The sequence below is a fragment of the Stegodyphus dumicola genome, chromosome 2, assembly GCF_044657685.1.
Source record: "Stegodyphus dumicola isolate Sdum_Otavi_A_Nest chromosome 2, ASM4465768v1".
Taxonomy (NCBI): domain Eukaryota; kingdom Metazoa; phylum Arthropoda; class Arachnida; order Araneae; family Eresidae; genus Stegodyphus; species Stegodyphus dumicola.
The window spans coordinates 217408080-217421797 of NC_140769.1; the positions used below are offsets into that span (position 1 = coordinate 217408080).

Here is a 13718-nt window from a genome sequence, read left to right on the forward strand (position 1 = left end):
CGATAAGTCTGTGTTTACATAAACACTCGCCTTCTTCCCTTCCTCCTCTTCGTTTTTCTCCTCCATAAGCATTAGCGGGGGGGAATCAACGCTGTCGTTTGACTGTGCATTGGCGAATAAAGTTTGTAAGTTTTCGCTTCCGTAATTATTTCTTTCTGCGTTTGGTTCTTCTGCCGCAGGATTAATCAAGAGTTCGTATATTTCTGGAGTTATTAGGCAAGGCACATTTAGCTTATCAGTCACTGCAATTAATGTATCCACAAAATTAAATATATTGCTTCCATGATCTTTATGGTAAATAGGTACACGGCAAACTTTTGCTTCAATTGGTTGTCCGAAAGCAGGTGTTAGCAATATTTTACCTCCTTCTCTCTCCTCTAAATTTGGAATGAGCGATGAATGTACGATCGTTATCTGCGTTCCAGAGTCTACGATAGCTTCGATTTTCTCAGAGTTAATAAAAATATCTACTTTTTGCAGTGGTTGAACGATGCGTTCTGCGAATTCAGATCGTAGATGGGATGAGTCTACTTTAGCTACGATGGCTTCTTCTTTTGATGCTCTGTTTGAATTTTTTTGAGTTTTGGAATCATCCTTTCCCTTCTTATTTACTGCAGTTTCGTTCTTTCTTCTTTTGTCTGGACAATCTCTCGCGATGTGTTGATAATTTCCACAAATATAACATTCTTTTCTTCTGGCGTGAAATCTTTCGTGTTTTGGATATTCTTTTCTCATGGGTGGTGGAATATATTTGTCGTGTGCACATGTTGTATCCAGGAATCTCGGTGATCGCTTAATTCCATTTCGAACTTTGTCGAAAGATTTTCCTTTGGCCGTGAAATAAATATCACATTCTGTAGCTAATTCTTGAGGCTTCAGCCATTTATTTCCTTGGCGTATTGCGACGTGTGCAGCTGTTTCTTCATCTAATGCTTGGAATAATTTATCGGAAATAATTAACTCCTTGAGTGTTTCGAAATCCTTTACTTCTCTTGACTTGCAGTAATAGTCCCATGTAGCTGTTAGTCTTGAAGCGAACTGGATATGCGTTTCGCCGGAATAACGTTTAGTTTTTCTGAAGTTTTCTAAACAGGTTTGAGGAGTAGGTTGATATTCCTTCAGAACAAGAGTTTTCACTTTTTCGTAATTTTGCAGATCTTCCTCCTTTATATAAACAAGAACATTTGAAGCTTTTTCTCCAATTAATTTCAATAATATTTCTGATTTGTATTCTTCAGGAACCTTCTTGTGCTTAAATGCTCTTTCGATAGAATCGAAAAATATATTCCATTCTTCTGCTCTCTTCGGTACTGGTATAGTCAGTGTTTCTACTCCTTTGATCAGCTTGTCCAGGGAAATTTCGGTTTCTCGTTCTGTGTTTTGTATTAAAGGTGTTGGACTTCTACTTCCTTCATTTTGAGTTGCTCGAATCTTCGCTTGTTCTATTTCGTGTTCTCTTTCTGTTCTTATTCTTTCTTCTTCCATTTGCATTCTTTCCATTTCTTCTTTTCTTTTTCTATTCTCCACTGTAGTAATCAGAATTTCTTTCACGAAATCAGCATCTTCGATGTATTCCTTGCTATTCTGGAGTTTGTGTTTCAGGTCTACCAGCTTCAAATCTGGGGATGCTTCTTCGCCAATTTCCAATAGAACTGTTACTAAATCCTCTTTCTTTGCGTTTTTGAACATTTTCTTCTATTTTCCTTTAGAATCAAGCCTTTCAAACTCTCGATTAAATAATTCTCACGTTTTTACTCTCTTTTGCAAATGAACACTTCTTTCGTTAGTTAGGCTTAACTTTACGCCTCTTCCGTTTTCAACGCTCTAAGCTTCTAACCTCTCTGGTTTTCTCGTAAGAGAGCGTGTTGTGATGACTTCGTGGTTTAATAAGGCACCATTTAGCAAGACGAAACAAACATTTATTAAATATACAATTCAAAGCATAATATAATAGTTACTCAGAGCAGTACGTCGCTCCTACCGCATAGTACAATCTACTACCTTCCTCTTCCGAGGCTAACATGCAACTCCTAATAAATACATTAACCCTTCTCGAAGAAGAGCTACCTGCGCCAAGCATGCTCTGTTGATCGCCAAACAGTCGCCAGATATCACAGAACACTAATTAAATTTACGTAAGCAAATGATCTAACTCTCCAGATTAAACTACTTAAATACAGGTAAATTGTTAATTATGTTTTTTGCGTTAATACTAATAATGGTTATTCCTCTATAGTGTATTCTGTAACTGCCCTCGGATTAACAATGATTTGAATTAACTGTTCACTTTATGAATTTCGGGATAGGTATGTATTGTTTGGATTAACTCAATGAACACTGGGGCTTTCAGGGAGAACGTTTTAAAGGAAATTAACTTGTCAGGCTAATTAAGAGCTCACTATACATGCATTATGCTATTTAAGTTAAAAAATCTCAAATTTGTCTCATTCTTCTCCGGGTCTCTAACTCCTTCTCCGAACACTAACACCTTATATTGCTAACTGCTATATAAAACGAGTTCTTAATTTTCCAACCGTTAACTTAAAAAATTATCTAGAAATAATTAAATGTAATTAATATCTTCAGCATCCGAAATTCTGAGTGTGGTACTTAATTTCCACCTGCTAATGAGTTGAGAAAAGCGCTAGCTCATCACCTGAGATACATCTTCGAAGATTAACGATCGATGGTTGTTGCAGACGTTAACGATGAGTTTCTTACCTTCGAATACCCGATGCATGACGGATATTTTGCTGCAAACTTCTACTGCGGGAGGATTCGGAAGGGAAAAAAGAGAATTCGACAACGCCGCAATCAATAGGTTCATTTGACCTTGACCTTTTTTCTATACAGATGCCTTATTGAAACCAAACAAATCGGACGTAAAAAAAAACGAATCTAAAGAGCAATAACCTTCCGCCTGTTGCCACCGAGTCTGCACTAAATAAAAAAAAACAGAAGCCATGTATCATGCAGTGTGATTGCTATTTACAGAATAATTCTGACTTGTTGAAACGGATTTCTTTTTTTTAATCTTTGTAGGAGTAGAATCCTATAAAAATGGCAGAGTGACTGGAATAAAGAAAACGAAAAGATAAAATGGAAGGGAAAATCCCCTGAAAAGTCGTTCTTTCTTTTCTTTTCCCTTTTTTTTTTTTTTTTTTTTTTTTTTTAACGCTAAGAGAAAGTTGACTACAATTTCTTTTATTTCGATCATTTGTCTTTCAAATTTCATTATTTTGAGTTTTAAAATAATTTTGATAAATGCAAGTGCTTACTTCTAGGGTAGATCGAGGATGGTAATTCCCTATTCACAGATTTAATATTTTTCTTTTCTTCAGCCGATATTTTAAAAAATAAATAAAATAAAGCAATATTAGCTAACAGAGTTTTCTTCTTGTTTTTTACGCATTTAATTTTGTACTTAATAGCATGGTTGTTCTTAATCAATAATAAATAAAAAAACTTAAGCGAAATGAAAATTTCAGTCTTTCAAAAAAGAGAGATCGTGTATCCCCTCCATACCAAAGGATATTTGAACTTTAACTGAAAATATTTCTTCGGAATTAAAACTTTTTATAATAATACGTTAGTTAGACATATACCCAGTTTAATTTAATAAATTATATTTTAAATTAACAGTAAACGTTTTAGTTGTTGTTTCTTAGTTTTGAACATTATTTTTGCTTAAAACGTAAGCCTCATAAATATGTATAAAAACTATATACGCATCTTTATTAATAGATCTAAAATTTTTTAAAAAAATCTAAAAAGATTCAGACTTTAAATTACGTTCAAAGAAGCGTTTTTTCAACATTTTGTGTGTTAACTTTATTTATTAAATACCCTGTTCTTCGCACTAAACCATTTCTAAACCATAAAATTCAGTTCAAAAGCAATATCGCAAAATAATTTTAAAATGTTTATCTTAAAAATTTCCGATACACAGTCTCGCGCGCTGGAGATAAAAATGTTTTTCCTGTTCAAAGTTGCCATTGCTCGCTTTGAAATTCTTGAGTTTGTTTAATCAAAAATTCGTTAAAGTTTTACAAAATATGAAATCGATAATAAAACAAATTCCAAATATCAAATTTGGGCTTCCAGATGCCCATAGTCAGGTGGAGGATTACGTTATTCAAAATTGGATGGCTCTAGGTACCACTGTTTTATCACAGTGCGAGAATCATACATACATTTATGCAGATTCTTCATTATTTAATTTCTTTAAATATAATACAGGGCGATAATATTTGGTGGCAACAATTTGAAAGGTGAAGCAACGCTTGTAGTGAATCAACGAAAAACTCCAAAACGAAATTAATAGTCCTTCTGGGCAAATTGGACTAAAAAATATGAATTAAAAACAGTTTATTTCCTAAGTATAAAATTCAAAAATATATAATCATACACATAAAAATAACGCAGAAAATTTTTTAAAATATCAAAATTATAGTTGGTAGGCACTTTTGTTTACCATTTTATTCATGTCACTTTTAGTGTCATTTCACTGCCATATTACACCAAAATACCCAACGTTTCGTTCTGCATGTCACACATAACGAAGAACTTTCCCTTTTTATTGAGAATATGACAGAAACAATGTAATTCATATTGAAGTCTTTCGTCCCAATTACACCTGTTGTGTTCATTAGCAATAAAATTCCATTAGTATTAATAAATTATAGATTTTTAATAATTATTATGAAATTTCGGTATTCCCGCAGCAAGCAACTTGCCCGACCATATCTAAAATAACAGGTTATGCGTCTTGTATTTGCCTTTGGTTTATGAGCATGAATCACATGATATACCCATCTGAGAGTAAATCATCATATGGATTTTGTTGATCCTGATATGGTGCCAACGCTCAGACAGTGTCTATGCGGTCACAGATGATTATACGGAATATGAGAAGGACAACACTCGCGGTCCCGTCACTTTCCTGGATTGTAGTTGCAATCCGTTAACAACGGAGACTAATTATTGGCCATGTTGAAAGACATCACAGCAGTGTTTGTGTGAATGAAAAATAGGGATAGCTATGAGTGTCGCTTTGTTTAAAGTTGCAATATTATGATTATTGACAAGCGTGAAATAGGACTGCTTCAACTGACAGATGCTAAACAGGATCGCTTTAACTGCTTTTTTAATGTGTTTAAAGTACCGTAACGACCATCCAGGGACCACAGGTGCTTTTCTGGACCACATTCTTCGGGAATATTGTATAATTTAATACAATAATCTGGTAATGTAATAAATCTTCCGATAATGTAATAAAAGTAAATATGTATAAGTTCGTTTTATATTTACATGTTTTCCGTATGATTTAGTACGGTAATGTTGAGTTTCTTTGATTTTGGTCATAGTTCACGAGCAGTACTTGATCTATTGCGAAAATGCCAAAATCCCTTTTTCATCTAAAATCTGCTGCATTATATAATAAAACCAAAATAATTATATCTTACTCATGGGTACAATTTATGGGTTCATGAACTTAATCCTAGGTAATATTGATCTCTAGGATGATGTAGTTCTAGTAGAAATCGGATCAAATATTCCCATTGTGTGTTTTAAAGAAAAATACATTTTGGATGAAACAAACACAATTTATAACAAAAATTGCACATTGCCGCAAAACGTCTATATTTTAAGAGCTCATAATGAATATTTCTCTGGCAAATAATAGGAAACATGAGAAGGCATTAACAATTATGGCAATATACATTTTAATGATTGTATGTTTCCATTTTTAACAAACGATGTAGCATTAAACATATTACTAGCTTTCAAACTTCTAATAATTGATTTTCTTTAATCTTTTGGTCAGGTATCAAGTACACTGTAAAAGAATATCTACGTACAGTTTATTATAAAGAAATATGTCTACGGTAAAGGAACATGTATGTACTTTTTTTCTAAATTAATTTCGTAAAATAAGCATAATTTTTTATGAATATCCGATTTCTCTTATCTTCAGTGCCTGATTCTCATAAGTAGCAAACTGAAAAATAAATAGCGCCCTCTGTGTAAATGAGAGATATAGTTAGAAGCTAACTTTCGGCGGAAGGGACAGGAGGTTTTAGCATGGTGAATTTCATAACTGCAGTTTTATAGAAATTAAGGCAAGCGTTTGTATATAATATGTACTCAAGTGTTATATTGAAAAGAAATGTATAAATAGCTTACTTCGAGGGTCCTTATTTTGTGCAAGAGGCGACTCGGTTACGGATAGTACAATACCTCAGTAACATTTACCTGGACGATTTTGTAATGCTATTACAATTTAACAGCAATTAACCGTACTCCAAATATACGGAAATCCAGTATTCTGGATCATTTGCTCCTCTTGTTAAGCCAAGTAAAAGAAAAGAAAATTGGAATAGAAGGGGAATAAATGGAATAAAAACACGTAAAATGTTAAATTCACAAATTCAGAATGAGGTATATTTTGAATATTCAGAGTCTACGTAGATCTAAGTTTCTTTTTTGCCTCATTTTTAAGTATAAAAGAAGGTTTGGTCATAAAACATTTCAATAAGCAGAAAGATTAAAAGAAATTTCAAAACTGATTCTTAGCCATATGGTGTTAAAAAACTATTTATTAATTATAATAAATCTGGAAATGTTCAAAAATTATCAGTTGAATATGTTACAAATTACAGGTACTTTTTACATAAATTAGATACAGTACTAAAAAATAAATATTCAATATTATTCGGAAATGCATTTATAGCTTTTCAATCGCCCAGTTTGCTATTTAGTCTGATAATTATATCATATTTGAGGTATAAATTTAATACCTTTTGCTTTACTGATGAAAATCCGCTCTGTGCAATGGCGCGAAGCATTTGGATAAGACTTAAATGAATTTGCGTCATGGAATCAATCGTCACATATAACTATATCCGGAATAATTCCTGCCTTCAGATGCAGCGATTTTTTTTTCTTTTTTATTCTTCGATTTTTTACAAACAAAAAAGTATAAAATAAAAAACATTAAAGTTAACAATTTTAGGTAAATGCACTAAAAAATAAAAATAACTTATGGGCGATCGTAATGTTCTTGGTTATATGTAACAAAAAATAAAATTTTGCGGAGCCCATATATGAAATGTGTTAGAGCATTGAAACAGAATTTCAAAGAACAATGGAAGTAATAATATAGGAATAGCAGGTAATAAGAATGATCACGTTCAGTTCATTTAAATTTCGTTTTAATCATTTTGATTTAAAATCTGCTAATTTTAGCTCCCTCTTCCCACACGATGAAGAATATTGTGATAATATGAAGCGCATTTTTTTTTTCTTTTAGTGCATTTCATTAAAAGAATACAGTTTAAAATGTGTATATACGTATATGTATAGTCTAACAAAATTAAATCCTGAAATTCTTTTTTTAGACCAAAGGGTGTTAGCCAAGAAGGGCTATTAATTTCGTTTTGACATTTTGCGTTGGTTCACTATAAACGGCGAATCACTTTACAAATTGTTGTCACCAAATATTAGAGCCCTACACTATACTTAAAGAAACTAAATAATGAAGAGTCTGCCTTAACGTTTGTATTTTTCTCGCAATGTGTAAAACAACGGTACCTAGAGCCATCAAATTTTCGATAACATAGTCCTCCACTCGCACATGGGCATCTGGAAGCCCAAATTTGGAATTAAGAATTTGTTTTATTATATATTTCATATTTCGCAACACTTTAAAACGAATTTTTAAATAGCAAACTCAACGATTTCAAAGCGAGCGATGGCAACACTGTACGAAAAAAAAAATCATCTCAAGCGCGCGAACTGTGTATCGGAAATTCTTAAGATATGCTCTTTTTAAACTATTTTAAGATATTGCTGTTGAATTGAATTTTATGGTTTAAGTGCGAAGAACATGATATTTAATAAATGTAGGTAACAGACAAAACCTTAAGAAAAACGCCAGTTTGGGCGTGATATAAAATCTGAAAGCTTCCGAATTTTTTAAATTTAATTTATTTATTTATTTTGCTTAAACAAACGGTTCATTTCTACAACTATTAAATTAGAAAGAATTAAATTAATATCTGGTTATGCAGCTCTTGAAACTAATATATTTCGTTTCTATTTTTTACCAGAGTCACTAATAAGTGACACTTGTAAAAGATATTCTGTTTTACGTCTAACATAAGAAATGTGACACATTATTATGTGTCTCATTTCTTCCAATCCTTGTAATAGCTTGTACACATGTTTTACATCTGGTTTATTTTAAACCCAAGAAACCGCCAACTGAGATGAGGCCTGTCTTCAAGAACAAGAAACACATGGACGGAAAGAAAAAAATAATAATAATTACTATTATTTCCCACGTATAATATAAATTATTTCTTTTTTTAACAACGCAAAGAACACGCATATAACAAAAAAAAATGATATGGTAACAAAAAATTTCGAAACACGCTTCAATGGAGCAAAAGCAACATATTTGTAAGAACAACATAAAAATATGAAAAGTTGGGAAAGAAATTTTCTTGTTAGTGAAGTTTGAAAATGTGGTAGAATACTTTTTTAAGCAGCATTTTCTTTCCTCATTTTATTTAGTGTCGTTCGCAAGACGATAAAAAAACTAGAATTCCAAAACAATATTGGATAAAATTTACGAATATTGAGTACCAGTACAAATATTGATTCTTTTGGTGCACAGTAAATGCAGAGTTTAAAGACTGAGATTTTTCTGAATAATGACATTTTGTTACCAAATTCTACTAAACCTTTTATAGAAAACAACATCCACTTTGTCTTCTTTCAGATGAGTTTAAAAAACACAATTTTGTTTAATATGTTATTTATTGCTAAGAGTTTTTGAAGATTTAAAACAAACCGTATATTATGTTTTTCTTTAAAGCATGTATCTTTATTTAATAACAAAATTATTACTAAAAGTGAATGAATCTAGTCATCTAAAACCTCATTTAATTAATGAATATTTTATAGAAAGGAATACCATTCCGATAAAAAAAACGTGTGTAGGATATGTTTCATTTATTTTCTCATAAGCAAAGCGTCTGCTTCATTTTCAAGGAACCTCAGAGCCTCGTTAAATTTGATAATTATAATATCATAAGATTCAAAGTGGACATGTTGTTGTGAATTTACGAAAATATGTTAATCTGTTAGTCCAAAGGGGCAATTTGCCTTGAAGGACTATTAATTTCGATTTGGCAATTTGCGTCGAAAATTTTAAAGGCCATATCACTTTTCAAATCGTTACCACCAAGTATTATCTCCCTGTATTATATTTAAAGAAATTACATAAGGAAGAATCTGCATTTATGTATGCATGTTTCTCGCATTGTGATAAAACAACGGTTTCTAGAGCCATCGAAATTTGAATAACGTAACCTTCCATAGAATATGGGCATGTGGAAGCCCTAATTTGAATTTGAAATTTGTTTTATTATCGATTTCAGATTTTGTAACATTTCAACGAATTTTTTATTAAGAAACTAAACGATTTCAAAGCGAGCAATGACAACACTGTATGGGAAAAAAAAAAAAAAAAAAAATTATCTCCAGCGCGCGAGACTGTATCGGTAATTCGAGAGATAGGCTCATTTTAAAATTAATGTGCGATATTGCAGTTGAACAGAATTTTATAGTTTGAGTGCGTAGAACATGATATTTAACAAATAAAGGTAACACACAAAGCGTTAAAATAACGCTCCTTTGGAAGTAATTTAAAATCTGAAACCTTTCGGATTTTTTAAACCTCTTTTTAATTTTTTGTTTATGTACTGCATTTTGTTTAATAATTTTATTTTCATTTAATTGAATTAGTGTCTATTTGTTACATTTATAAGTGTTTAGTACACCATAGATTTACATTTTAATTATAAAGACAGCTCAATTGCTAATTGCTGTTACCACTTGTTGGTCATATCATCTGATATACAATCACGTTCTGACAACAACATGACAGTCGTAATTTGCAGAGTGGTCCTACAAACGTAAATATGACTCGGCTGAGTTAAAAAACGTTAGTTCGCATAAGAGTTCTGGGGAAAAAATGGCTCATATTCTCTTTGCAACTGAGAAAAATCCCCAAAATTCTTTATAGCCATCCCTTTCAGCCTTCGGTATCCAAATCCGGGATATACTTATAGTATTCTTCACCTTACTCGTTCAGTAACTACTGGGGGGTTGATTATTCAAGTCAAAGTTTTCATGTACCTCAATTTAAACTCAATGTCTTCCAGTTTAATTTCATTCTGATGGTCATTTTCAAGTTTGGATAAAGAATGGCCTATTAAGGATTTCGTATCCAGGGGTTAATTCGTCCGTTTTTAAGACGCTGTATTTCGTAAATTATTTCAAATAAAAGGAGTGTTACACAAAAAGAAGTAAATACTTTTTAATCATAACGCTATAAGTATTAAATGTTCTGTATTCGTATTACAGGATAGTATGTTCAAGCGCTGTTACTTTTCCCAAATGCAATGTAACATTTCCTCCCTATTAGCCATAGAAAGGGCTTTAATGCGGTCCTGGAGCTCCTTTAATATTGCTGGATGCATAAACACTTCCCCCTAAAGGAAAATATCGTACGCAAGCAACCAGCGTTCACAATCTTTCGATGTCATTGTTATATGCTCTGGTGGCTTGATGGATCTATATCATACAGCCTTCGAAATGCACAGTTACGATGGATAAATACTTTGCAAATTTTGAAACAAAAAACGCTTTCTGCTGCAAACTAGCCATTTCGTTAATGAAACTCTTATCTGCTACACGATGTACGACAACAAAGTTCGCACGAGAGTATTTGAAGACATTTTTCTCATTGTGGGAATACCAAAAACAAGTGCGACGCATAATTTAAAAATTATAGGATTTCTTGTGTGAACTTGTGAACTTCGATCTTCTGCTAGCATCGACTTATAGCATCGACAATAGAGTCTTGACTAGTAAATCATGCTGGTGCCCAAGGCCAATCACGGTAATAACAAAGAGATGATGCTACGATGCATCAACATTCGTAGGCGTGAATAAATAAATGCAAAGCATACAGTTACCTTAACAGCAATCTGAGCGCAAGTGTAAAGATGCATAGTAGCAGTGAGGTAGGTAAGGCATAATCATATTAAATATGACAGTCTGCTGGAAGCAATTTAGAAGAATCCGGTCTTGAAGATAAGCATGGCATTCGAACTATCTAGGATAAGTATAATGAGAGAACTAATATATAAACAGTCTGTTTGTCTCGGCATGGCATGGAAAGCAATAGACATAAAACATAGCGATAAGGCATAAAATCAGACATTAGATAAGGCATAATTCAGTAAAAGGCATATCTAAAGAAAAGCAATTCAGGTAGATGTGAGACCAAATCTAGGATCATATCAGATTTTAATCTGACAGATACACATTTGATCTTAGCCACAGAGGCCGAGAAGCGATGAGGACTTCGAACCAATGAATCGCATTTATATCCGTTTGCGAAAGATTTGCGCATGCATAAAACTTACCTTATTTTTCAGAGTTATCTTTTTGTATGTTGAGCATATAAAATTATGCAACCGAAATCTCCTATTAGGAATTCGAAGATTGCTAGCGAAAACTTTTAGCATACATTGCAACTGCTGGCAGATAGTTTACAAAGAAGCATAAAATTATTTCACAGTCCATATTTTATCTAATAGCTATTTCAGTTGTCAAATATTTCATCATCATTTTCAAGGACTGATAAAGATATCCGATCCAACTTATAATTAAATTAACCAAGTCATATGTACACTATTTTCTGTTTATCCATCTTACAAACTTACAACAATTTCTGTCCAGTTCTAGCCATTTTTATCTAAATTGCATTTAATCAAGTCACCTATAGGTTACATTCTGTTTTTCATGCTGAAATCTCGTCTTAAACAGAGCCATTTTGAAAACATTTTAGAAACTCAGAATTGATTTTTATGAAGACAGCGAAGAAACCTACATCATCTTTTGTGATGATTTGACGGAAGTTTCAATAGATCTAAAGCAATGATAAGAAATGTATAGAGAAGACCAAACACTGACACTTCATTTTCTTTTAATCTCTAATCTCATTCTTGCTTCTGTTCTGATTTCAGAACGTAGGCTTTAAACTTAGGGACATATTGGGCTTTTCTTTATAGGTAAGAGTGAATTATTTGTTGAAGTCACACAATAGCAGAGAACAAACATAAAGCAACATATCACAATTATACCGCAATTTTTACTTTTACAACTAATGTAAAATCTAGGTTGAGTAAGTTATTAGTGTCTGTACAAGATGTTAAAGCTGTTTAGCCAGAAGTTGCTTGGATAATAACTTCAGTGATTGAACAAGAAGCTAGAACAGGAAGTACTATGGAAAAAAGAAATGGTGCTAACTGCATGATTTCCAATCGCATATTTTGATGTGATTTTAAACGGGGTCGAATGCCAAGGGACGTCAATCTACCTTCGCACAATAGCTCTTCGGCGAGAGGGTCAATGCTCCTACAACAGCATTTTCTAAAAGAGTTTTGCTTTCCTCTAATGGGACAGGACATGATTTAAGTGAAAAGAAAAAAGTATTGCCGTTTCGCCCCACCAAATCTTCCGACCCCATCGCCTTACTGTTGCTATTTCGTGGATTTAGTTATAAAAAGCACCGGTTAAAGACCGCAACGATTGTTGTTTAGAGGACAGTTAAATTGCGCTGACGTTTGTTTTGGAACATGTTTTACAGCGTTTGTAACTGTTTCGGGGAATTCGAACGCACTCAGCATTTTGTTTCCCGTCGTCTTCCCTCCTCCAAGAAGACGTAAAATACCTAATTGGAGTCACAGAAGAATGTGTCATTTTTCTTGTCTCGTTTTTGATATCGTTTTATTTCTATTATGAAAGGTTCTTGATACGGTGCCGGAAATGTCAAATGTCCATTACTGGAATTGAATTCTGGGAAAGAAATGACGCTGCTGGAGACATGAATACATAACTGCAAAGGTTCTTCAATTATATTTATATCATAGCTCTACCTTTGTTCACTTTTATTACTTACTCATATCTGAAAGCATATACGGAATATCTGAAAGCATATATTCATATCTGACGCATATATGGAATATAGTATTACAAAAACTTAACTTTCTTAGCCATATTGGCTTTCACGTTACCCAATTTAAATAATTGTGCGCCTACAACTTATTCCCCTCGGTATTTACAATATTCATCTTATATTGATAATTTTCATTTTTCAGCAAACTGATTGTTAACAGAGAGAAAACAAATGTCAGATGTCAGATTTTCAAAGTAATTGAAAAATTATGATTCAGAAAAATTGTAAGCTATTCTACATAATCTCTCTTAGTTTAATTTTGGATGAAATAAAACTCGGGGTAAAAAAAGAGGTCGCAGCAATTTCAATCTTAAAAAAAAAATCTTGCAATTTACATGTAAAATCATTTTTATAATTTATACGCAGTGCATCTAGAAGGTTTCAGAATTAAGTTGATATAAATTCGGAAGTTGACAAAAACATTCTTACTCCACAGACAGACTCAATACACAGTTATTGGGGAAGTCAAAACAACAAGAATCACCGTAATATTTGTGAATTTTGCACAACGCTGATTCTTGCTATTTGACTTCTCCAATAATCATTATTCGGCGTGTTATTTTAACCTCAATGTACACTACTTGTACACAGAAGGGGGGGAAGAACAGCTCTTTATCTCCCG

The 13718-nt window shown here is 32.7% G+C and overlaps 1 pseudogene; it reads right to left on the reverse strand.

Annotated features, from left to right (window-relative positions):
* Positions 1-11225: 11225 nt before the first annotated feature.
* On the reverse strand, positions 11226-11433 carry LOC146998851 (U2 spliceosomal RNA; annotated as a pseudogene).
* Between the last annotated feature and the right edge of the window lie 2285 nt (positions 11434-13718).